General features: G+C 48.2%; 1 protein-coding gene and 1 long non-coding RNA gene across 6 annotated transcripts in view; one reads left to right on the top strand and one right to left on the bottom strand.

The window, feature by feature from the left end:
* The window catches only part of LRRC4C (leucine rich repeat containing 4C), an 802,274-nt gene that overhangs the window by 435,782 nt on the left and 343,049 nt on the right, over window positions 1-23,443 (bottom strand). The window contains exon 1 of one of the 5 annotated variants that reach the window (XM_064152077.1): window positions 8,025-8,159. The exons of the other annotated variants lie outside the window; for them this stretch is intronic. The gene's annotated coding sequence lies outside the window, so the exon portion shown is untranslated. Of the gene's footprint in view, window positions 1-8,024; window positions 8,160-23,443 lie in introns of those variants that run through there. 5 annotated transcript variants of the gene reach the window in all.
* On the top strand, window positions 16,009-16,890 carry LOC135179936 (uncharacterized). The gene is made up of 2 exons (XR_010304194.1): window positions 16,009-16,478; window positions 16,529-16,890. It is a non-coding gene; the product is annotated as an uncharacterized LOC135179936 (long non-coding RNA).

Below are 23,443 nucleotides of genomic sequence, written 5' to 3'. Positions count from 1 at the left end.
TTGGGGACTGACCCACTGCAGAGCAGTGAAGGGGAAAAGGACCTCAGAGTCCTAGCAGGTGGGAGGTTGACCATGAGCCAGCAATGTGCTCTGGTGGCCAAGAAGGCCAAGGGTATCCTGGGGTGCATTATAAGGGCGCTAGTGAGTAGGTCCAGAGAGGTTCTCCTGCCACCTCTACCGTGCCCTGAGGCTACATCTGGACTATTGTGTCCAGTTCTGGGCCCCTCAGTTCAAGAAGGACTTCAGGGAACTGCCTGAGAGAGTCCAGCACAGAGCCACAAAACTGCTGAAGGCTCAACACTGAACCCAGTATTCAAAGTGCAGTCTCACCAGCGCCAAGAGTGAGGCTGAAGGAGCTGGGGCTGTGCTGCTGGGAGAGGAAGAGCCTGAGCAGGGACCTAAGTCATGGTGATGAAGATGCGCAGGGTGAGTGGCCAGAGGCTGGAGCCAGGCTCTGCTGGGTGATGCCCAATGACAGCACAAGGGGCAGTGGTGGAAGCTGAGGCATAGGAAGTTCCATGGAAACAGGAGGAGGGATTTTTTCCCTGCGATAGTGTCAGAACTCTGGAAGAGGCTGCCTGGGGGGCTGTGGAGTCTCCTTTCTGGAGATAATCAAGACCTGTCTGGATGTGTTCCTGTGCCACCTGTGCTGGATTCTCTGGTCATGCTGTGGCAGGGAGGTTGGACTGGAAGCTCTCCAGAGGTCCCTTCCAACCCCTAACATCCTGTGATGATTTAAAGCACTCTGTCTTCCATAAGAACATACAAGACAGTCAACTGAGATTCAGAAAGTCCCACCTCTGATTCTTCAGAGAAATATCCTTGGCAACAATCAATTTCAAAAGCACTCTCACCCCAGCTTGGTGACAATGCCCCTGCCATCTGCTGCTTTCATTCTGATAGACCTGGGAGTGCCCTCAGCAGGAACTCATCTTTCTTTGTCTGCCAAACCTGTTTTTATCTCCTGTGTATATCCATTTATGTCTCCTCTTTCTTGTGTGCCTAATTTCTGATCTATCTCCTTCTTGGGCAGCACCAGCCTCATTAAAACTGACTCCTGTTGCCTTAGCTGAGTGTGGCTTCAGTGGGAAGGCAACGTACGAGCACGCTGGGTGACCTGAAACTTACTCTTTAACTGCAGCCCAATCAGCTGTCAGATTTCTATCAAAAAGGAGGCATTTGTAAGGCTGGAAAGCTTTATCTGCACTACCTAATTAGACATGTTTTAATAAAGCCACGACCTACTCTTTCTCTTCCCACCTGCAAGCTCTATAATTAAAGCTTCTCTAACAGGACAGTAAGTTATTTCTGTTCTCTTGCCACTTTGAAAGAAGGAATATTCTGTAGGATACTGAGAAGTCAAGAAACAATGAAAATATGCCAACCCCATATACTATAAAAACATTGACATTTTTCTTGTGAATGCACAGTTAAGTATTTAAATCAGTAGGCAACCAATCAGACAAAGGTAGGAACTATTTCAGATGCTCTGGGTGCCACCTTGGTCTTTTTACTCTCCTCACTAGTAATGTTAGGCATTGGAACATGCTGCCCAGGGAGGTGGTGGAGTCACCAACCCTGCCATGTGTTTAAAGGTGGTTTGGATATGGTGCTTGGGGCTGTGGTTTAGGGTGAGCCTTGTAGAGTAGGGTTCTAAGTTGGACTTGGTGATCATAGAATCAACCAGGTTGGAAGAGACCTCCAAGATCATCTAGTCCAACCCTATCCTGAGGGGCTTTGCCAACCAGAATGTTTCTGTGATTAGTTGTGCAGAGGCACTGAAAATCCACACTCATTGGCACAGTTTGCCACCCAAGGTCCAAAATTAACTGGATTATCACAGTTTTAATGCATAGAATGGGCTGGAAAGGATTTCCAAAGCTCATCCAATCCAACTCCCCTGCAGTCAGCAGGAACATTTGCCACTAGAGCAGGCTGCCCAGAGCCCCGTTCAGCCTGACTAGGAATGGGACTTCAACTACCTCTCTGAGCAACCTGTTGCAGTGTTCCACCAGCCTCATGTTAGAGACCTAGTTCCTAACACCCAATCTAAACCTGCTCTTCTCTGATTAAATAAATCCCTAATACTTCTTACTTATAATTCTTTCCCTGCAATTTTTTTTTCCTCATGTCCAGTCTAAATCTGCCTGGTGGCAGTTAGAAAACATTCCCTCTTGTTCTACTACCAATGACCTGTGAGCAGAGACCAGCACTAACCTCTCCACAAGGTGCTTTCAGGTAGCTGTAAGCAGCCATGGGGTCTGCCCTCAGCTTCCTCTGTTTCACACTAACCAGCCCCAGCTCCTTCAGTTGTTCCTTGTAAGATTTATTCTCCAGGCCCTTCCAAGCTTCCTTGCCCTCCTCTGCACTGGCCCAAGCACCTCAATGTCTCTCTTGTATTGCAGTGCTTAAAACTGAACACAATACTCAAGGACTGGCAATATATATATAAAAAAACCCCAAAACAATTAGACACAATTCAGTGATGGTCTTAGGAAGCAATCTGTGTATGTTAATTTGGTTGGATTAATGTAGAAGGAACAAAACAGCTAACATGGGGGGGGGGAAAAAGAGGGAACAACCACCACCCTCAAAATGAATATTGATTTCATTGAAATGAAGGAAAAGAAATCACTTTTTCATTTTGGAACTGAAAGTGTGATCTTCTTAAAAATAAGTATTAATGAAAAAAGTATAATGTTGTAAAACTCAAAACATTCCAATTGTGTAAGTGATAAAAGGAATGCACCTTTTCAAAACTGATTTAGTTTACCATAGGTCTGATGAATCTCTGAAATGCCACATCAGGAAATTGTGTTCACAAACACCTGCAAAGAGAAGTGAATGAGCACCCTAACCCCAAAACTGAGACTCTGTGCTTTGTTGATCCACAGGGGACCAAAATTATGTAAGTGGGAGTCTCCAACCAGAGCAAAAGCAACTCATTCCCTAAGGAACAGGGCCAGAGAGATAAAAAAGCTTAATCACAAGCCTAAGCCAGTGGAATGAGGAGGAATTACTTTGTGCTGTTGTTGAACTGTAAATATATGTCAATACATTTTAGATGTGTTCATTGCCTTTTTAAACGTTTATATTTAGTCTTCTTTTGTAAATGTCATTTAACTGACAAAATTCTGAGTATGGTAAGAGGGTAAATTACCCATTTTGTTGGGAGGTAAATCCAAACCACATTTGCCCTCTCCCCAGACTAGCTGGCAGAGCCAAAACAAAAACTACCATCTCTAGATGACCAATAACTTCAAGCTCTCATTCCAAACAGCCCTTTGTTTTCTTCTTGTAGTGGTGCTATTTAAGGAGACCAAAAGGTCAACTTGTTTCAAATCAAAAGGGTTTGAGCTTCTTCATCATCTCCATTTACTGACACACTTCCTGCACAAATGGCACCGATGAGGTGAAGCCAACCAAGACAAACAACATGCACTAGAATCATAGAATCAACCAGGTTGGAAGAGACCTCCAAGAGCATCCAGTCCAACCTAGCAACCAGCCCTATGCAGTCATCTAGACCATGGCACTAAGTGCCTCATTCAGTCTTTTCTTGAACACCTCCAGGTACTCCACCACTTCCCTGGGCAGCCCATTCCAATGGCAAATCACTCTCTCTATGAAAAGCTTACAAACAGCTGCAGTGGTTAGGTGGTTCAACACCAGCTCCTCAGCACATTCCAGCAAACACAGAAGTCAGGCAGTGAAGTTATTTCAAGTGAAGTGATGGAAGGAAGCATGCCTGAGCAGACTGCCTTGCAAAACCAGCATTCATACAATAGCAGTTGATGTGCTACTTCAAGTCAAACAGCTGCTGCTAACCAAAACACTTTGTGGATACCAACCTTACCTCTAACGTGTCTTACATCACATTTCTGAACACAAAACCTCATCACATCAAGATGTACCTATAGATGACACAGAATATTTGCTACACTTCACTAATTCAGACTGAACTAAAGCCTCCTCAGAAAGGAGTGACCTCATCTGGAAGCCTGGGTCCAGCCCTGGGGCCCCCAACACAAGGAAGAAATGCACCTGTTGGAGCAGGTCCAGAGATGGGCCACAGAGATGATCAGAGGACTAGAGCACCTCTCCTATGAGGACAAGCTGAAAAAGCTGGGGTTGCATATCCTGGAAAAGAGAGGGCTCCAGGGAGACCTCAGAGCTGCATTTCAGTACCTGAAGGGGACCTAGAGAAAGGATGGAGACTTTTGGACCATTTAGAAGGGCTTGCAGCGACAGGACAAGCTTGAAACTGGAGCTGTGTAGAGTTAGGTTGGATGCAAGGAGGAAGTTCTTTACAGTGAGAGTGGTGAAAAACCGGAATAGGTTGCCCAGAGATGTGGTTGAGACTCCATCCCTGGAGACATTCAAGCTTAAACTTGAGGGGACTCTGAACAACCTGCTCCAGTTGGAGAAGTCCCTGCTGACTGCAGCAAGGTAGGACAATATGACCTTGGAGCATCCCTTCCAACCTGATGCCTTCTGTAATTGTGACAAAGATTGGCAAAAAAAGGGACTGGAGAAGAGAAGACTGAGAGGGGATTTAATAGATGTTTATAAACATCTGAGGGCTGGGGGTCAGGAGGGGGGGACGACAGGCTCTGCTCACTGCTCCCTGGGATAGGACAAGGAGCAATGGATGGAAGCTGCAGCACAGGAGGTTCCAAGCTAAACACAAGGGGCAACTTCTTTCCTGTAAGGGTCCCAGAGCACTGGAACAGGCTGCCCAGAGAGGCTGTGGAGTCTCCTTCTCTGGAGCCTTTCCAGGCCTGTCTGGATGTGTTCCTCTGTGAACTGTGCTAGATTGTGTGGTCCTGCTCTGGCAGAGAGGCTGGATTCAATGAGTTCCTCCAGTCCCTTCCAACCCCTAATATTCTGTGATCACCATGGGTCAGAAATTAACCTCAGTCAAAGTCACCAACCTTAAGGAAAAAAGCAACCATAAAAGCTCAAAATAAAGACTAGAAATTGTGTGTGAGACAAATTGTATCTTCACTCCACCCTGTCCTGGTAAAGGCTTCAGCTCAGAATTATTTCTGTCCTGGGAGGCCACATGCTAGAGAGATATTGATGAGTTTGGAAGAGGCAAGAGAAGAGCAGCAAGGAGAACACATTGTTCATGGCAGAGAAGATAACAGCTGAGGAATGTAGAAGCCTATTACAAAAAAAGGGATTAAACTATTCCCAGCAAGCAATCAGAGGAGCTCAGAAAGAAGTATCATGCAATTGCCAGAAAAACAACACACTTTGGGAGGGGTTCTGCAGGTAGTAGATAATCTCATCAAGGTTCCAAAACACCATTAGATGATCATGTCTCAGAAATTACATAGTGGAGCTGCTGACTTCTAGAGCAGGAATACAAAGAGATGTCCAGAGATGGGCTGGAGGACATCTTGGTATTCTTCTGTACTTTTTCATGCATCACAGAGTATGTTTTTTTCTGATGTTTAAAATGTTATTCAAATGGAAATTTCTGTTGGACCAGATCTCATTTTCAGCAATCAGTATCAGGCAGCAAGTGATGTTTGGAAAACCCAGCAGCACAGATTTTCCTCCTCTCTCACTTTCTGTTCCTCTACTCTGTTAAACCAGGCCCCCTCATTTCTAAGCAATCACAAGGATTCTGAGATGCACACATTTCTTTAAGCAACCTGTTCCCTCCAAAACTAATAAGCATTTTAAGTAATACCTTCATTTCTTCACTCTCAGTGTATGAAATTCAGGGCTCTTCACTGAATTTTCCATCTTTACTACATCTCTGGATTTACTTACTCCAATCTGAGAGTACACATCCAGCAACACAACAAGGGGCAAAAGGCACAAACTGAAATCCAGGAGGTTCCATCTGAGCATGAGGAGAAACTGCGTTGCTGTGAGCCCTGGAGCAGGCTGCCCAGAGCAGTTGTGGAGTCTCCTGCTCTGGAGGGATTCCAAACCCACCTAGATGATGGAATCCTGGGCAAGCTTCTGTGAGTGACCCTGTTTTAGCAGGGAGGGATGGAACCAGTGAGACTTGACCTTGAGTACTGCATTCAGTTTTAGGCTCCCCAGTTGAAGAGGGACTGGAGAGAGTCCAAGGGAGGGCTATGAGGATAATTAGGGGACTGGAGCACTACCTGATGAGGAGAGGCTGAGGGATATGGGGCTGTTCATTCTGGAGAAGAGAAGACTGAGAGGGGATTTAATCAATGTTTATCAATACCTGAGGGCTGGGGGTCAGAAGCTGGGGGAGAGGCTCTGCTCACTGCTCCCTGGGACAGGAAAAGGAGCAATACATGGAAGCTGCAGCACAGGAGGTTCCAGCTCAACACGAGGGGGAACTTTGTTACTGCAATGGTCACAGAGCACTGAACAGGCTTCCCAGAAAGGTTGTAGTCTCCTGTGGGTACTTTCAGGGCCTGTCTGGATGTGTTGCTATGCAGTCTGAGCTAGATTGTGCGGTCCTGCTCTGGGCAGGGGGCTTCGACTCAATGAGCTCTTTGGATCCCTTCCAACCCCTAACATCCTGTGAGCCTGTGATCTCCAGGTGTTCCTCCCAACCCCTTTCCACAAACCTTACTGTGTGATTAACCACAGAAGCCAACAACTGAAGGTCTTGTAACCAGCAAGACAACGAGAGCTGTGCTTGCACATATCCTTCCCTGCAAACCTTCCCATTCGCTATTGTTACAGTTTAAGACCAAGGTCCTAATTGCCAATGAAGTTTTCTACAGAATGCAGAGAGTCCAGAGGGATGGACTCTCAAGGGGCTGAACAAAATACAAGAAATATGTTTAGATGAGCTTTTTTAGAGCACTGGAATGAGATAGTTTAAAGCACAGCTTGACCTGGGCTCTCTCACTTGCTTTTTTTTTTTTTAACCCCTGTGGCCATGCTTGCTTCTCTGCACCAACCTTTGGGTTATGGTAAGAACACTGGGAGCAAGGAAAAGATAATACTTTGTCCAGGAGGTAGCTGGGCTATTGTCTAGTTGTACACACATATATATATCTGCATGTGAATCATACAATCAACTAGGTTGGAAGAGACCTCCAGGATCAGCCAGGCCAACCTAGCATCCAGCCCTAGCCAATCAACTACACCATGGCATTAAGTGCCTCATCCAGGCTTTGCTTGAGCACCCCCAGGCACGGTGCCTCCACCACCTCCCTGGGCAGCCCATTCCAATGCCAATCACTCTCTCTGGGAAGAGCTTCCTCCTAACATCCAGCCTAGACCTCCCCTGGCACAACTTGATAACAATAAACAACTCTGCTTATGACCTTTTATATTTACCCTACTTTGGTAAAGAATCATTTAATTTTTGTTCCAAATTGTGACAAGTGTGGCAATTTACTCTTTGGGGTTAGATGCCAAACTCTGGGTGCTATAAAAGCACCACACTCATGTTCTCAGAATCAACACACACCTGCTTCACTGCACAAGTGTTAGCAATTTACATTTAGAAATAAACCTGCTGAGTAGCCCCACTGCATTACAACAAGAGGAAAGAAAAACAGTTTCTTCTGCAAGTAATGAATACACTAATACCAGCTTAAGAATGAATCACAGAATTACAGAATGTATTGATCTGGCAGGGAACCTTTAAAGGTCAATTAGTCCCCAACCCCTCTGCAGTCAGCAGGGATATTTGCAGCTAGCACAGGTTGCTACAGAGCCCCAAACAACCTGACTTGGAATGATTGCAGGCTTGGGGTATCTCCCACCACCCTAGGCAACCTGAGCTAGAGTCTCACCACCCAGAGTGGAACAAATTTCTTCCTTCTATTGGTTTTAAATCTCTCCCTTTTAGTTTCAAACCATCACTCCTTGTCCTGTCACAACAGGCTCTGCTCAAAATTGCATCCCCATCCTCCCTAGGGGCCCTAGTAAGCCCACAGGACACTGACACTACCCTTCAAAATTAATAAAGCTGGAACCCACTCCTATGACTAAACTCTGCCTGAAAAAGCCTAGGTCCTGAGTTGGCTGCTCAGGGAAAAACCCTTTCCAGAGAGTAAAATGTAACATACCTCAAACACAGAACCACTCCAAAAGGCCTCCCAACTCTTCACAGCAACACAACACTGGTCTGGGGACTCCAAAACACACAGTAGGAAAATCCAGAGTCAACCCCTCAGGGGATAGCAGGATCTTCTACAGCAAAGAACAACAACTCCTCAGAGCCTGAACGATCCACTGGGGCTTATAAGAGGAAGGCTGCCCTGGGTTTGGTGGGACAGGAAGCCAGTTGAGCTGTCAGCTGCAGGCCATTAGCAATTCAGAGTCAAGCAGCACAGCTGACTTGAGTTAGCTCCCAGTATGTCCCATCACACTGAGCATGAGGGAAGGTTGCTGAGGGAAAAGGCTTTCTCCTTGCCCTGATCCTCTTTCTTCTCTCAAGGATTCCACTCTTGTTTTGGCTTCCTGACTGCTGTACTTTTGCTGGGCTGAGATGACTTTGTGTGTTTTACATTGGAATTAGTTTTGTTGTTTCATTAAATCCATTTTCATTTCAGCCTGTGGGTTTTCTCTCCTTTTCCTGAACCCCTCCCTCCTCTGTTGGGGAGGGATACTCAGGTGACAGTGCAGGTGCTGCAGCTGAGCCTCTGATACATGCTAAATGTAGACAAGGAAGTCAGCAACAATGTCTGCACCATGAGGGCAGTGGAATACTGGAGCAGGTTACCCAGGGAGATGGTTGGATCCCTGTGCTGGTTTGAGGCTATTTCGAATATTTTACTGAGAGAAATTAATCCTTAGCTGTGAGAAGAACAAAAATACAACAGTAACCTCTATCACTTACTCTTCTGCTGAGAAATACAACTAGTCAAAATACAGATAAGACACTCCTCACACACTTCTCAGTTCTGTTTCTTCTCTCTGGTGGTCTGTGTATGGTTGCCTCTGCCTTAACTTTAATCTGACCTAATCCTTTATTTTCCCCTAACCTTCTTGTCATCCTTTGGGCACCTCACCTCATATCTCTCCAGACTGATCACTTGAGATATATGGGGATTAAACAGGTTATTTCTGAAGGGAGGGAAAGAGGGGAGGAAGGAGGTTTGAGTCTGGAGCCTCCTGGCAGTCTGCTTGTTTCTGGGAGAGATTTTTGTGTTTCTGTATTATTTTTAACTTGTATATAACTGTAAATATTTATGTATATTGTGTATATATATGCTTGTAAATTGTACTAAGCTGTAAACATAGTTTCATTCCTTAACTTCCAGCCAGCTGAGTCTAGTCTTGGTGATTTCTTAAGCGTGGGGCAGGCGGGTAACTCCCAGACCATTACAGTCTCCATCCCTGAGATATTCAAGGTGAGGCTCAACAGGGCCCTGGGCAGCCTCATCTAGTTGAGGAGTACTGTGTGCTGTTCTGGAGCCCCCAGCACAAGGAGGACATGGAACCGCTGGAGCAAGTCCAGAGGAGGCAACAAAGCTGCTCAGAGGGCTGCAGCAGCTCTGCTATGAGGGCAGGCTGAGAGAGTTGGGGCTCTGCAGCCTGGAGAAGAGAAGGCTTCCAGGAGACCTTGGAACAGCCTTCCAGTATCTGAAGCTACAGGAGGGCTGGGGAGGGACTACTAACAAGGTCTTGTAATAAGAGGAGAAGGAATGGCTTTAAACTGGCAGAGGGGAGACTGAAACTGGATGTTACAAAGTAGTTATTTGCAGTGAGGGTGGTGAGACATTAGCACAGGTTGCCCAGGGAGGCTGTGGCTGCTCCCTCCCTGGAGGCACTCAGGGCCAGGCCAAATGAGGCCTTGAGCCACCTGTTCTAGTGGGAAGTGTTCCTGCCTATGGGTTGGGGGATGGAACTGGATGAGCTCTGTGGTCCCTTCCAAACTAAACCATTCTATGATTTTATGTCCCATCTGACTGCAGAGGAGGTTGGACTGGATGAGTTTTGGAGGTCCCTTCCAACCCAGCCTGTTCTGTGATTCCATGAAGGCAAATTGTTCTATCAATTCGTGTTTGTCTTTTGGGTTATTCAAGGGAAGTTCAGACCATCACACACACCCAGAAGCCAACAGAGAATTACACTGGTTGTAAAAATCAAATCTCACTCCACAGCCAACCTTTGGCAAAGCTAACTGATGTCAGCTAGCACAGCCATTTTTCTGTGTACAGTCTGAGGTGGTATCAATACCACAGGGCAAAGCAGACACAGGTACTGCTACCTCCAGCATCTGGCAATTCCTTTAGTTTCACAGAGCTGCTTCCTGCTCTTGGAAGTGACCCCTTACAAAGAAAAAAAAAAATAAACTGAACTGTGATCTTTCCAACTAACTGCAGCCAGAATTCTAAGTAAATGAAAATGTCAAATGTCTTACTTGCAATTATCTATCTCTTCAGTCATTCTCTCTTTTCAACATTAGCTTGTCAGGTCCAAGCCCTTGAAGAATTTCAATTGCTGTTTAAAGCAGTCACTTGTGGAAACTTGCATTTTAGTGTTTGGTGTAGTCTCCTTGCTATAATTTGTTGTGAGGGACTATCCTTCATCACCAAGGTTTCCTGTAGTGTGATGAGTTAGGAAGCACTAGTGGGATAACTACTCAAGAGTCATTACTTAGAGTAACCTTGAGAGTTCACACATCTCTGTACTGTAATAGAAAGACATGGAAAGGAACTCTCATGCTCTTTAACTCCAGATAATTGTGGTGAGGTTGACCCTGGCTGGATGCCAGGTGTTCACCGAAGCTACTCTATCAGTCCCCTCCTTATCAGAATGGGGAAGAGAACCTTTAACAAAAGGCTCATAGGTTGAGGTGAAGACAGGGAGAGATTACTCAGCAATTACCATCACAGGCAACTCGGCTTGAGGAATTAACTTTGCTTGTTATCAAGCAAATCATAGTAGGATAATGAAATACAAAATCCCAAATCTTAAACCTCCTTTGCCGCACTCCTCCTTTGATCTTGAGCTCAGCTTCACTTCCAGTTTCTCTACCTCCTCCCAACCCAATGCCATGATGCTCATCTTTAATCTTGATCGGGTTAGGCACTGAGACCATGAAGGAAGTGGTGTTTATTTTCCCTAGTGCATTTGGCATTTTCACAAGAAGGACATAGAACTGCTGGAGTGAATCCAGAGGAGGACAACAAAGATGATCCAAAGGTTGGAGCACCTCTGCTGTGAGGACAGGCTGAGGGAGCTAGGATAGTTCAGCCTGGGGAAGACTCAGGAGGGACCTTATGGCTGCCTTACAATACCTGAAGGGATCCTACATGAAGGTTGGAGAAAGACTTATCATAAGGGTGTCTAGAGACAGGACAAGGGAGAATGGTTTTAAGCTGAGGAGAGTAGAATTTTAGGAAGACATTCTTCGGTATGAGGGTGATGAGACCCTGGAATAGGTTGCCCAGAGTGGTTGTGGATGCATCCTCCCAGGAGGTGCTTAAGGCCAGACTGGATGAGACCTTGGGCAACCAAATCTAGTTGAGAGATGTCCCTACCCCATGGCAGGCAGGTTGTAGTGGACTCTAAGTTCCCTTTCAGCCTAAGCCATTCTGTGATTCTATGATTTTACTGGGGAAGATAAAAGAAATAGAAGAGTAGCAAACAGTTTCACTTGCAGTACCTTCAGTTGAAATAAAAGCTCTATTAGGCTATTAGCCTTAGGCTTAGCATTTTGTTGCCAGTAACACCGGTCAGTGTTGAGCAACCTTAAATCCTCCCTACAGAGCAAAGAGTCCCTGACAGAGAGCACAAAAGGGACAGTAAGGGTATGAATTTTTTAATGACTACTTAAAGGTAGATTTGCTCCTTAAAATACTGGGCTACATTTCATTTGGGATAGGCTTCAAGGGAGCACAGAAGAGTCGGGGTTGGAAGGGACTTCAAGGATCATCCAGTTCCAACCCCTCTACCATGGGCAGAGAGACCTCACACTAGACCAGCTTGCCCATAGCCACATCCAGCATGGTCTTAACTTCCAGGGATGAGGCTTCCACCACCTTCCTGGGTTGCCTGTGCTGGCCTCTCACCACTATCATGGGGAAGAACTTCTTCCTAGCATCTAATGTCAATCTCCTCTCCTCTACCTTGGATCCATTCCCCCCAGTGCTATCAGTACCTGACAGAGCAAAAAGTCCCTCCCCAGCTTTCCTGTAGTCCCCTTCAGATACTGGAAAGCCACAATAACATAACCTCGGAGCCTTCTCCTCTCCAGACTGAACAACCCCAACTTTCTCAGCCTGTCCTCACAGGAGAGGAGATCCAGCACTTAGATCATCCTCATGGCCCTTCCCTGTGTTCACATTAGAACATTCAGATCTTTCTGTAATAAGGGCTCCAGAACTTCTGTGACTCCAGAACTGTGACTTCTGCTACAGATTCTACAGAAAATGGCTAACCACAGCCGTGTTTTCATCACCCTTTCCTTAGCACCTAATCATTCACTGCACTTAGATGAAGATTCAGCAAACACCTACTTGTAGAGCACAACAAGGTGTTGATTCTGGATGGTGTTAAGACTCACTGTTTTGTTACTACTCTCTTGAAAACAAACAGCCTTCAAAAAAGCAAAGCATGTTCTACTCCCTTTTCCATGTGTTCTGTGCAATTTATAATCCATATATTAAATTTCTAACTTTAATTAGTCTGATCTACTGAGTTTTGGTAGATAAGGACACACAGAATCACAGAAACACTCAGGTGGGCAAAGCCCCTCAGCATCACCAAGTCCAACTCAGAACCTTACTCTGCAAGGTTAACACTAAACCATAGCCCCAAGCACCACATCCAAAACACCTTTAAACATACCCAGAGTTGGTGACTCCACCACCTCCCTGGGGAGTTCATTCCAGTGTCTGACCACTCTTGCTAGGAAAAAATTCTTCCTCATGTCCAGTCTAAACCTACCCAGTGGCAGCTTGAGGCCATTCCCTCTTGTTCCGTCAGTAATTACCTGTGAGAAGAGACCAACACCAACCTCTCCACAAGGTCCCTTCAGGTAGCTGCAGACAGCCATGAGGTCTGCCCTCAGCCTCCTCTGTTTCACACTAACCAGCCCCAGCTCCCTCAGTCACTCCTCATGATGTCTTTCCCATCTTCCCTGCCCTCCTCTGCACCAGCTCCAGCACCTCCACATCTCTCTTGCATTGAAGGGCCTAAAAGTGAACATATCATAGCACCATTGCAAGAATCATAGAATCATTATAGTTGGAAACGACCTCAAAGGTCAAGTTTAACCTTTTATCACCTCTAGATCATGTCCCACAGTGCCACATCTACTTTTTTTCTTAAACATCTCTGCAGTTGGGGACTCCACCACCTCCCTGGGCAGCCTGTTCCAATGCCTGAGCACTCCTACAGGGAGGAAATTCTTTCTAATACTCACTTGTCACAACTTGAGGCCATGAGGTACCCAGGACTGGTGACAGAGGTGACTCTTGCTCCTTTTAGAGAGCAAGAGTGAAAATACTGCACACTGATTGGAATTTAAAAGATAGATTCCATACCCTCTGTGAGAAATATGTAGAATCATATGTTTGAACTGATCAATTCGTGGCAAGAGGTCACAGACAAGGAGGAAGGGGGGGGTTTGAATAAAACAGCATTCCTGCTTGCATCACCATCTCAATAAGCTTAAAGATAAGAGTAATTAGATTGGCAAAGGAGGGAGGCATGTGGAAGAGAGAGTCTTTTGCATACTGAAATGGAAATGCATTCCTCCTGGTGCCACCTTTCCTGTATGAGCAAATAGAATCATAGAATCATAGAACCAACCAGGTTGGAAGAGACCTCCAAGCTCATCCAGTCCAACCTAGCACCCAGCCCTAGCCAGTCAACCAGACCATGGCACTAAGTGCCTCATCCAGTCTTTGCTTGAAGACCCCCAGGGACGGTGCCTCCACCACCTCCCTGGGCAGCCCATTCCAATGCCAATCACTCTCTCTGTGAAGAACTTCTTCCTAATATCCAGCCTAGACCTACCCTGGCACAACTTGAGACTGTGTCCCCTTGTTCTATTGGTGGTTGCCTGGGAGAAGAGGCCACCCCCCACCTGGCTACAATGCCCCTCGGGTAGTTGTAGACAGTAATAAGATCACCTCTGAGCCTCCTCTTCTGCAGGCTAAACAGGCCCAGCTCCCTCAGCCTCTCCTCATAGGATTTGAAGTTCATGAGGAAGACACTTAAGCAAGACCCCTTACTTCATCAAAGATTACCAGAGGGACCACCGGAAAAAAGGAGACCTGTGTGGAAGAGACATCTCACATTCCTAAAACCTGATAAAGAAAGCCCAACCTTTTCTTTGAACTTAGGGTATAAAAAGAGAGAACTGAAGCCAGAGGGGGTGCGTTGGGGTAGATCAGAGTCTCTCCTCGCACCCAGGCCTGTAAAATTGCTTGATTCCTGCAACTTTATTAAAGCCTTAACTTGCATGAACACCAGTTTGTGCCTGTTATTTATGACACCCTCCCTGTGAGGAGAGGCTGAGGGAGCTGGGGGTGTGCAGCCTGCAGAAGAGGAGGCTCAGGGCAGAGCTCATTGCTGTCTACAACTACCTGAAGGGAGGCTGTAGCCAGGTGGGGTTGGGCTCTGCTGCCAGGCAACCAGCAATAGAACAAGGGGACACAGTCTCAGGTTGTGCCAGGGGAGGTCTAGGCTGGATGTTAGGAGGAAGTTGTTGTCAGAGAGAGTGATTGGCATTGGAATGGGCTGCCCAGGGAGGTGGTGGAGTCACCGTGCCTGGGGGTCTTCAAGCAAAGCCTGGCTGAGGCACTTAGTGCCATGGTCTGGTTGACTGGCTAGGGCTGGGTGCTAGGTTGGACTGGATGAGCTTGGAGGTCTCTTCCAACCTGCTTGATTCTGTGATTCTATTCTACGATTCTACTAGTGTAATAGGTGATTGTAAATTGTTTAATAAAGAAACATTTTTAATAGAATTGTAATAGGTGATCGTAATTGTTTAATAAGGAAACATTTTAATAGAATTGTAATAGGTAATTGTAATTATCCAATAAATAAATATTTTAATAGAATGTTAAGCATGCTTAGCTGCAAACGGTAGTGTATATACAGCTGTTGCAAATCAGGAGATATGCCTAACCCAGAGGTCATGCTATAGATGGTAATGTGCAAAGAATAAGCTAGCTAATTGCTAAGTATTTCAAAGACTAAACTTTAGGTACATCCTTAATTTTGAGCTAAGAGAGAACAGGCCACATGTGGGACTCGGGACATTAATCAGTCATATTCCAAGGACTAAGCTTTAGGTACATCCTTAATGTTGAGCTAAGAGAGAACATGCCACATATGGACTCGGACATTAATCAGTCATGTTCCAAGGACTAAGCTTTAATTTTGAGAAGTGGGATTCGGGACATTAACCAGCCAAAGGCAGTCCATATTTGGAGACGGGTTAACCAGAGGACACCTGAGGAGGACTGCTTACTTCATCCTCAACGACCACCAGAAGGGAAGGAAGACCCTAACCCAAAAGAAGGAACATGCACAGAAAGGATGGGTTTATGTAATTTGCAGGGCAGAACAACGCAGACAACACAGTATAAATATAGGCTGATTGAGAGACTTGCCAGGGCAGTTGGCGGAGCGGTGACTCCCCTGTCGTCCAGCGCTGTAACTTTGCTCATATTCTACTTGCCTAATTGAATAAATTTGTAATCTGCACACTTGGATTTTGAGTCATTCTCAATTTATAACACGAGTGCACATATGCAGCAGACCATTAGGTAGGATGAAGACATCCACAAGCTGAGCCAAGTCTCTTAGACCAAATCCACCTAGAACCTTCCACCCCCCGCACCCTCGGCAGCCCTGCGCGCGGGCCGGGCCTGTGCTTGGCGGCTGAGGCCTGCCAGGCCGCATGACGCAGCTGGAAATGCCCTGCCGGGCAGCAGCCGCCTCCCACACACACCCCCCGAGAGATGCAGAGGCACAGGCACACCCGGCTCGGCAAAGCCCCTCGCAGCCGCGCCGAGTCCAGCCCACAGCCCTTCCCTACAAGAGCCACCTTAAACCGCAGCCCCAGGCACCACATGCAAACGACCCCTCAACGCACCCGGGGGGAGGGTGACTCCACCGCCTCCCTGCGCAGCTCCTTCCAGCCCCGACCGCTCTCTCCGCGAAAAACTTTCCCCTGATGTCCCACCGAAACCCGCCCAGCCTCGGCTTGAGGCTGCTCCCCCTTGTTCTGCCTGCAGTCACCTGTGAGCAGAGCCCGGCAGCAGCCTCTCCGCGGCGTCCCTTCGGGCAGCAGCGAGGTGTGCCCTCAGCCTCCTGGGCGGCAGCGAGGTGTGCCCTCAGCCTCCTGGGCAGCAGCCTCTCCACGGTGTCCCTGCGGGCAGCAGCGAGGTGTGCCCTCAGCCTCCCGTTTCACACTGACCGTCCCCAGCTCCCTCAGCCGCTCCTCCAGAGGCAGCTCACAGGTCCCTGCCCCCGCACTCACCGCGAGGCAAGGAGGGACTTGCCCTGCCCGGAGGGAGCAGAGCAGAGCATAGCCCCTGGCAGGGCCTCAGCAGGTGCACTGATGAGGCAGAGCAGAGCATAGCCCCTGGCAGGGCCTCAGCAGGTGCACTGATGAGGGCAGAGCAGAGCATAGCCCCTGGCAGGGCCTCAGCAGGTGCACTGATGAGGCAGAGCAGAGCATAGCCCCTGGCAGGGCCTCAGCAGGTGCACTGATGAGAGCAGAGAGTTGTGGTCAATGGGATGGAGCCCAGTTGAAGGCTTGTGGCTGTTGGGGTCCCACAAGGGTCACTACTGGCACCACTTCGGTTCTATACATTCATCAGTGACCTGGGTGAGGGCACAGAGGGCACTGCCAGCAAGCTTCCTGATGGCACCAAACTGGGTGGAGAAGCTGCCACAGCAGAAGGCTGTGCTGCCATCCAGCCAGACTTGGGCAGGCTGAGGGTTGGGCAGGGAGACACTGAATGACACTCAGTAAGGGCAAGGGGAGAGTCTGGCACCTGGGAAAGAGCAACCCTGGAGAACAGTGCAGCTTGGGGACTGACCTGTTAGAAGGCAGTGAAGGGGACCTGGGGGTTGTGATTAATGTGAGGTTGACCATGAGCCAGCAGCGTGCTCTGGTGGCCAGAGGGCAGTGCCATTCTGAGGTGGATTAGAAGGGCTGTGATAAGTCCAGAGAGCTCCTCCTGCCCCTCTACTCTGCCCTGCTGAGGTTGCATCTGGAGTATTGTGTCCAGTTCTGGGCCCCCAGTTCAAGAGGGACATAGAACTGCTTGAGAGAGTCCAGCACAGAGCCACAAAGATGCTGAAGGGAATGGAACATCTCTGTTATGAGAAGAGCCTAAGGGAGCTGTGGCTGTGCTGCTGGAAGAAGAGGAGACTGAGGGATGACCTCATCAATGGTGATAAAGATGTGCAGGGTGAGTGGGCAGAGGCTGGAGCCAGGCTCTGCTGGGTGATGCCCAATGACAGCACAAGGGGCAGTGGTGGAAGCTGAGGCAGAGGAAGTGCCATGGAAACAGAAGGAAGAATTGTTTCTCTGTGAGGGAGACAGAACCCTGGAACAGGCCACCCAGTGAGGTTGTGGAGTTTCCTTCTCTGGAGCTATGCAAGACCTGCCTGGATGTGTTCCTGTGTGACCTGCTCTAGGTTCTCCTGATGTGGCAGGGGAGTTGGTCTGGATGAGCTTTGGAGGTCCCTTCCAGCCCCTGACGTTCTGTGACTCTCCACAAAGAGGATCATTCAACAGGATGACAGGCATGTAAGCCATTGCATCTCTAGTGTGCTCTTGCAGAGAGAAGCAGAGATTGCACTTTCTGTCATAGATGCTTTATTGGAAGAGATAAGTGCAGGAGGTGTTAGGCTGTTCAGAGCCTTCAGAAAGCAATATTGCACCTTCAGTCAAAGAAGGGAAACTTGACCCTCCAGCGACCCTAATGCTTCCTCCAGTCGGTGCAATAATGTTTGCCACAATTCCCCTACCAAGCCATCAAGCAGAGCAATGAAGGGAACAGATTTCCTTAATGTCACTCAGTTTCATTCCATTTTACTTGCTAGGGCTTCTCAGATGTTTCCTCCATGCTAATTCAAAGCTTCTCAAAACACTTCACAGATTCATCCCTGCCATCTTCACAAGTGAGCAGAAAGAAGCAGCTAAACATAGAGGAACTCAGCCTAGGAGACCCAGCCAGCACCCGTGGGTGATGTTAGAGCAATCATCAAGACTATTTCTGTTTAACCAGGAGGCCACCAGGGCCCCCAGCCCTTGGTCCTCTTCACCCAGTGCACAGCATGAGGACTCACCAGTGATGAGAGAAGGATCCCTCTGCCCAGTTGGGCAAGCTTAAGGCAGCTGCCTTTCCTGGAGCTGGTTAAAAAGGGGAGTGGGCAGGGAGGGCAAAGTGGTGACACCTGGGGTGGGAGGAGACTCCAACAGCACCCAGGTGCTCTGGGTTTGGGGGGGAAAGGGGAACATTCAGTGGGGCATGGGAAAGGGGCAGGTATGGTGGAAATGGGAAGGAAGTGCTGCCAGGAGGGAAATGGAGAGCAAAAGGGTGGAGATGTGGAAACTCTAGGGTCAAAAAATCATCTAAGGACTGGAAAATTGTTATTTGATCTCCTAATTCTGCTATTTCTTTATAAACTAGTGGTGAAGCCAGCTCATCCTCCTCTCCTCTCCCTCCAGCCTTGTGTCTGGCAAGAGTTACCTATTGGGACTAACACCTAAGGAACAGGCCTTGTTGGGGGCTTCCAGAGGCTTGTGTTTGGGCTTGTGGATGGCAAAGGTGTCAGGGGTGAGGATTGGAGCACTGTGGATTATAGATTTAGTTTCAAGTATGGGGAAGATTTAAGGGGGTCACTATAAAGTGTTGTGTGTTCTCTGTAATTTCTCTGTATCTTTTCTTTCTAAATGTCATTGTTTTCTTTTTCCAGTGCAACTGAGAGGTTCATCCTGAGAGTCAGCTTGTGCTAGTTTGAGCCTAGCTGTGATATTTGGGTGAGAAGAATTAGATTATAGGCTGTGAAAAGGAAACATTGCTGATGTCTACTTCATTCTTAGGCTTGCTGAGATGTATAAGAACAAGAACATAAATCTGTATTTTTGTTCTTGGAGTCTCTCTCTGGGCTTTTTGGGCTGCACTCCTCTCTCTAACCTAACTTGCTGCCTGACTAATCCATCTGCTTCCTAACTCCCCTGGCTGCCCCTCAAAACTCACCGTTCTATGACAGCAAGACCTGCACAGACTGAGAGCTGGGCACAGAGGAACTAGCTGAGGTTCAGAAAGGACAAGTGCAGGGTCCTGCACCTGGGAAGGAACAATAAACTGCACCAGTACAGGTTGGGAGGTGATCTGCTGGAGACCAGTCTTGTGGAGAGGGATGGATAACATCCATGGCACAGCAATGTGCCCTGGTGGCCAAGAAGGCCAAATGGGATCTTAGGGTGCATTAAAAAGAGTGTGTCCAGCAGATCAAGGGAGGTTCTTCTCTCTCTCTACTCTGCCTTGGTGAGACCTCATCTTGAATACTGTGTTCAGTTTTGGGCTCCCCAGTTTCAGAGGGACAGGGATGTGCTGGAGAGGGACCAGTGGAGGGCTACGAGGATGATTAGGGGACTGCAGTGCTGCCTGATGAGGAGAGGCTGAGGGACATGGGGCTGTTCAGTCTGGAGAAGAGAAGGCTGAGAAAGGATTTAATCAATGTTTATAACTATCTGAGGGCTGGGGGTCAGGAGAGGGGGGACAGGCTCTGCTCACTTGCTCTCTGGGATAGGACAAGGACCAATGGATATAAGTTGCAGCACAAAAGGTTCCAGCTCAATACAAGGGGAAAGTTCTTGACTGTAAGGATCCCAGAGCACTGGCACAGGCTGCCCAGAGAGGCTGTGGAGTCTCCTTCTGTGGAGCCTTTCAAGGCCTGTCTGGATGTGTTCCTGTGTGCCCTGTGCTAGATTGTATGGTCCTGCTCTGGCAGGGGGGTTGAACTCGATGATCTCCTTGGCTCCCTTCCAACTCCTAACGTCCTGTGATCCTGTGACACACTCATGCAGGAACTGCTCCTCTCAGTTCCCTTCGTTCCAAACCTCCCCTTCTCCAAGGAACAGCACTGCCCCACCCCCAGTTATGAGCAGTGCAAGACTTATGAGATGCAGCTGAGCGCCGCCAGCTTCGCTTGATGAATTCCTGACATTATTATGACACCCATACATATGACACCCCACCTCAGCCAAAAGGCAGCAGCAAGAGCATTGCTATGCTTTGGGTATTAGCTAACTTATGGCTGAACAACTTCACTCTCTGTAAAGCTTTATTTCTATCATTTATCAGAACAATAACTTGGGCAGAATCAACCAGAAGAGCTACAATAATTGCTTTAGGTTGGAAAAGATCTCTGAGATCATCCAGTCTAACCATCAACCCAACACCACCATGGCCATTAAACCATGTCCCACAGGGCCATGGCCACGGGTTTCTTGAACACCTCCAGGGATGGGGACTCCACCATCTCCCTGGGCAGCCTGTGCCAAGCCCTGACCACTCTTGCAGCAAAGGAAATTTTTCCCCATCTTCAACCTAACCCTGCCCTGGCACAATTCCAGGCCATTTCTTCTCCTACCACCTGATACTAGGGAGAAGAGCCCAATCCTCACCTTACTACAATCTCCAAGCAGGGAGCTGTAGGGAGCAATGAGGTCTGCCCTCAGCCTCCTCTTTACCAAACTAAACAACCTCAGTTCCCTCAGCTGCTCCTTGCCAACCCTGTCCTCCAGACCCTTCGCCAGCTTTGTTTCCCTCCTCTGAACCCCCTCCAGCACCTCAGTGTCCTTCTCAGAGTCAGTGGCAGTCTTTTCTCTGTCAGGTTTTCCTGCATCTCTGGTTCTCTGTGTCCCTACCACAGCGTGGGCCACGGTTCTTCAATGCTTCCCAGCATGGTGCTTCCTTCCCAGACCATGTCTCCAGAAGAGTTCTTCCACCCCCTCAGCTGCCTGTTTCCTCCTTAAATATTTTTTTTGCAGTGGTGCCAGCACCCCAAATAACACTGTGGTTACTTTTGTGCTACCAGTATACCTGGCCCCTAATAAATTCATTGTTAGGGGAGCAGGAGAAAAGTTTTGCTCCTAGGTTAGTTTCTAAGATGGTTCACAAGATTGCATCAGTACTTCTGAAGCATTTACACCTAGCAGCAGCAGAAATCCTGTGTGCTGTTGTCTCTCTGATGCATTGGACCCGTTGCTACTACCAGCAATGATGAAAGACTGAAATGACCTTGCCTATGTTTCTTTCTCAACAAGGCTTAGAAGAGAAAGGACCTCTGGAGATCTTCCAGCCCAACCCCACTGCCAGAGCAGGACCAGAGAGTCCAGTGCAGTGGCACAGGAACACATCCAGACAGGGCTGCAAAGGTTGCAGAGAAAGAGACTCCACAATCTCTCTGGGCAGCCTGTGCCACTGCTCTCTCACCCTTACAGCAAAGAAGTTCTTCCTTATCCTGAGCTGCAGCTTCCTGTGCTGCAGTTTCCATCCCTTGCCCTTGTCCTGTGGCAGGGCACAAGTGAGCAGAGGCTGTCCCTGTGCCTTCCTTTCTGCCCCCCAGCCCTCAGCTCTTGATAGACATTGCTCAGCTCCCTCTCAGCCTTCTCCTCTGCAGACTGAACAGCCCCAGGGCTCTCAGCCTCTCCTCACCAGGCAGTGCTCCAGGCCCTTCAGCATCCTTGCAGCCCTGCCTTGGTCTCCCTCCAGCAGATCCTTGTCCCTCTTGAAGCAGGAAGCTCAGAACTGGATGCTCATTCCAGTCATTCCATTACCTATGGACTAGATGGGTCTCTCTCAGCCTGTCAGTCTGTGATTCTGTAACATGTTGCTGTGGGCTTGGCTGAAACAAGTGCAGAATAGATTTCTACAAGTTACACTCAATGTGGTAACAGGCACTTATCAAAGCTATAGGGAACCCAAAAATCCATATGGCATAGCAGGAAGATTGAGAGAATAGAGTAAGATCCCACACTAGCTCACACTCAGTAGGGTTATTGCCAAATTAGAACAGCCTCTGAGTCGAAATTTCCAGAAAAAAAGAGCTTTTCAGACACTCATAACTATTCATTTGTTGCAACTTGTCTCTTCAGAAAGACACTTTGTACCTAGACACATCCAGGAGATCAGGGAGGGGGGATAAAAACCCAGCAAAACTGCACAGTGATTGCCTCTATCTGTGTCTTGTCTTCCAAAACGTGCACAGGCAGCCACACACCAGCCAAGAGGCTCCTGGGCTTTCTAGCCAGCAGTGGCTTTGCTGTCTTGCATGACTCTCAGGATCACAGACTCACAGAATGCCAGGGGTCAGAAGTGACCTCCAAAGCTCATCAGTTCAACCCCCCTGCCAGAGCAGGAGAACCTAGAGCAGGACACACAGGAACACATCCAGGCAGGGTTTGAATATCTCCAGAGAGGGAGACTCCACAGCCTCCCTGTGCAGCCTGTTCCAGGCTTCTGTCACCCTCACAGGGGATTCCTCCTCCTGTTTCCATGGAACTTCCTCTGCCTCAGCTTCCACCACTGCCCCTTGTGCTGTCATTGGGCATCACCCAGCAGAGCCTGGCTCCAGCCTCTGCCCACTCACTCTGCACATCTTTATCACCATGACTGAGGTCACTCCTCTCCCGCTGAGGCTCCTCCTCTCCCAGCAGCACAGCCTCAGCTCCCTCCAGCTCTCCTCCTCAGGAAGATCTTCCACTGCCTTCAGCATCCTTGTGACTCTGCACCAGACTCTCTCAAGCAGTTCCTTGAGGTCCTTCTTGAGCTGATGGGCCCAGAACTGGACACAATCTTCCAGGTGTGGCCTCAGCAGGGCAGGGCAGAGCAGAGGGGCAGGAGAACCCCTCTGGACCTACTCACTAATCCACCCCAGGATGGCCTTGGCCTTCTTGGCCACCAGAGCACATTGCTGGCTTATGGTCAACCTCCCACCCACTAGGGCCCCCAGATCATTTTCCCTTTCATTGCTCTCCAGTAGGTCAGTCCCCAGGCTGATCCATGGATTCCAGACAAACCATGACCTGCACTGAAATTACAACCAGGACTGTACTTGACACTCCACTTCCTTTTCTGGACCTGTAACCCTGCTGCAAAATGTTTCACTTCTTAGCCTGACTACACTGGGATGCAGCTCCTGGGGGAAAAAAATCTCTTCCCTGTTGCACCCACTATTTGGAGGTTAGAGCACCTGGGATCTGTTTGTCAGAACACTCCTGCTGCCAGCTCTCTTTTTAGCCTGTGACACAACTTAGCATTGCCACCACCATGAATCATCATGTCTGGGCTGCAGAGAAGCAGGTGCACTTCTTTCCTACTATGTTAACCTCCCAAATACTGTGGAAAAGGACTGAAAACCTGTGGATGCCATGAAATTCCAAGGCCATTCTGCCTGAGGTTCTCCACCATTGTACAGGACTTTAATATTATATTCAAGGCTGGGGCCACTCTTTTTGGTGGTGCCCAGTGATAGGATGAGGGACAATGGG

Source organism: Pogoniulus pusillus, chromosome 1 (genome assembly GCF_015220805.1).
Source record: "Pogoniulus pusillus isolate bPogPus1 chromosome 1, bPogPus1.pri, whole genome shotgun sequence".
NCBI lineage: Eukaryota > Metazoa > Chordata > Aves > Piciformes > Lybiidae > Pogoniulus > Pogoniulus pusillus.
This window is presented reverse-complemented; position numbering and strand designations above follow the sequence as displayed.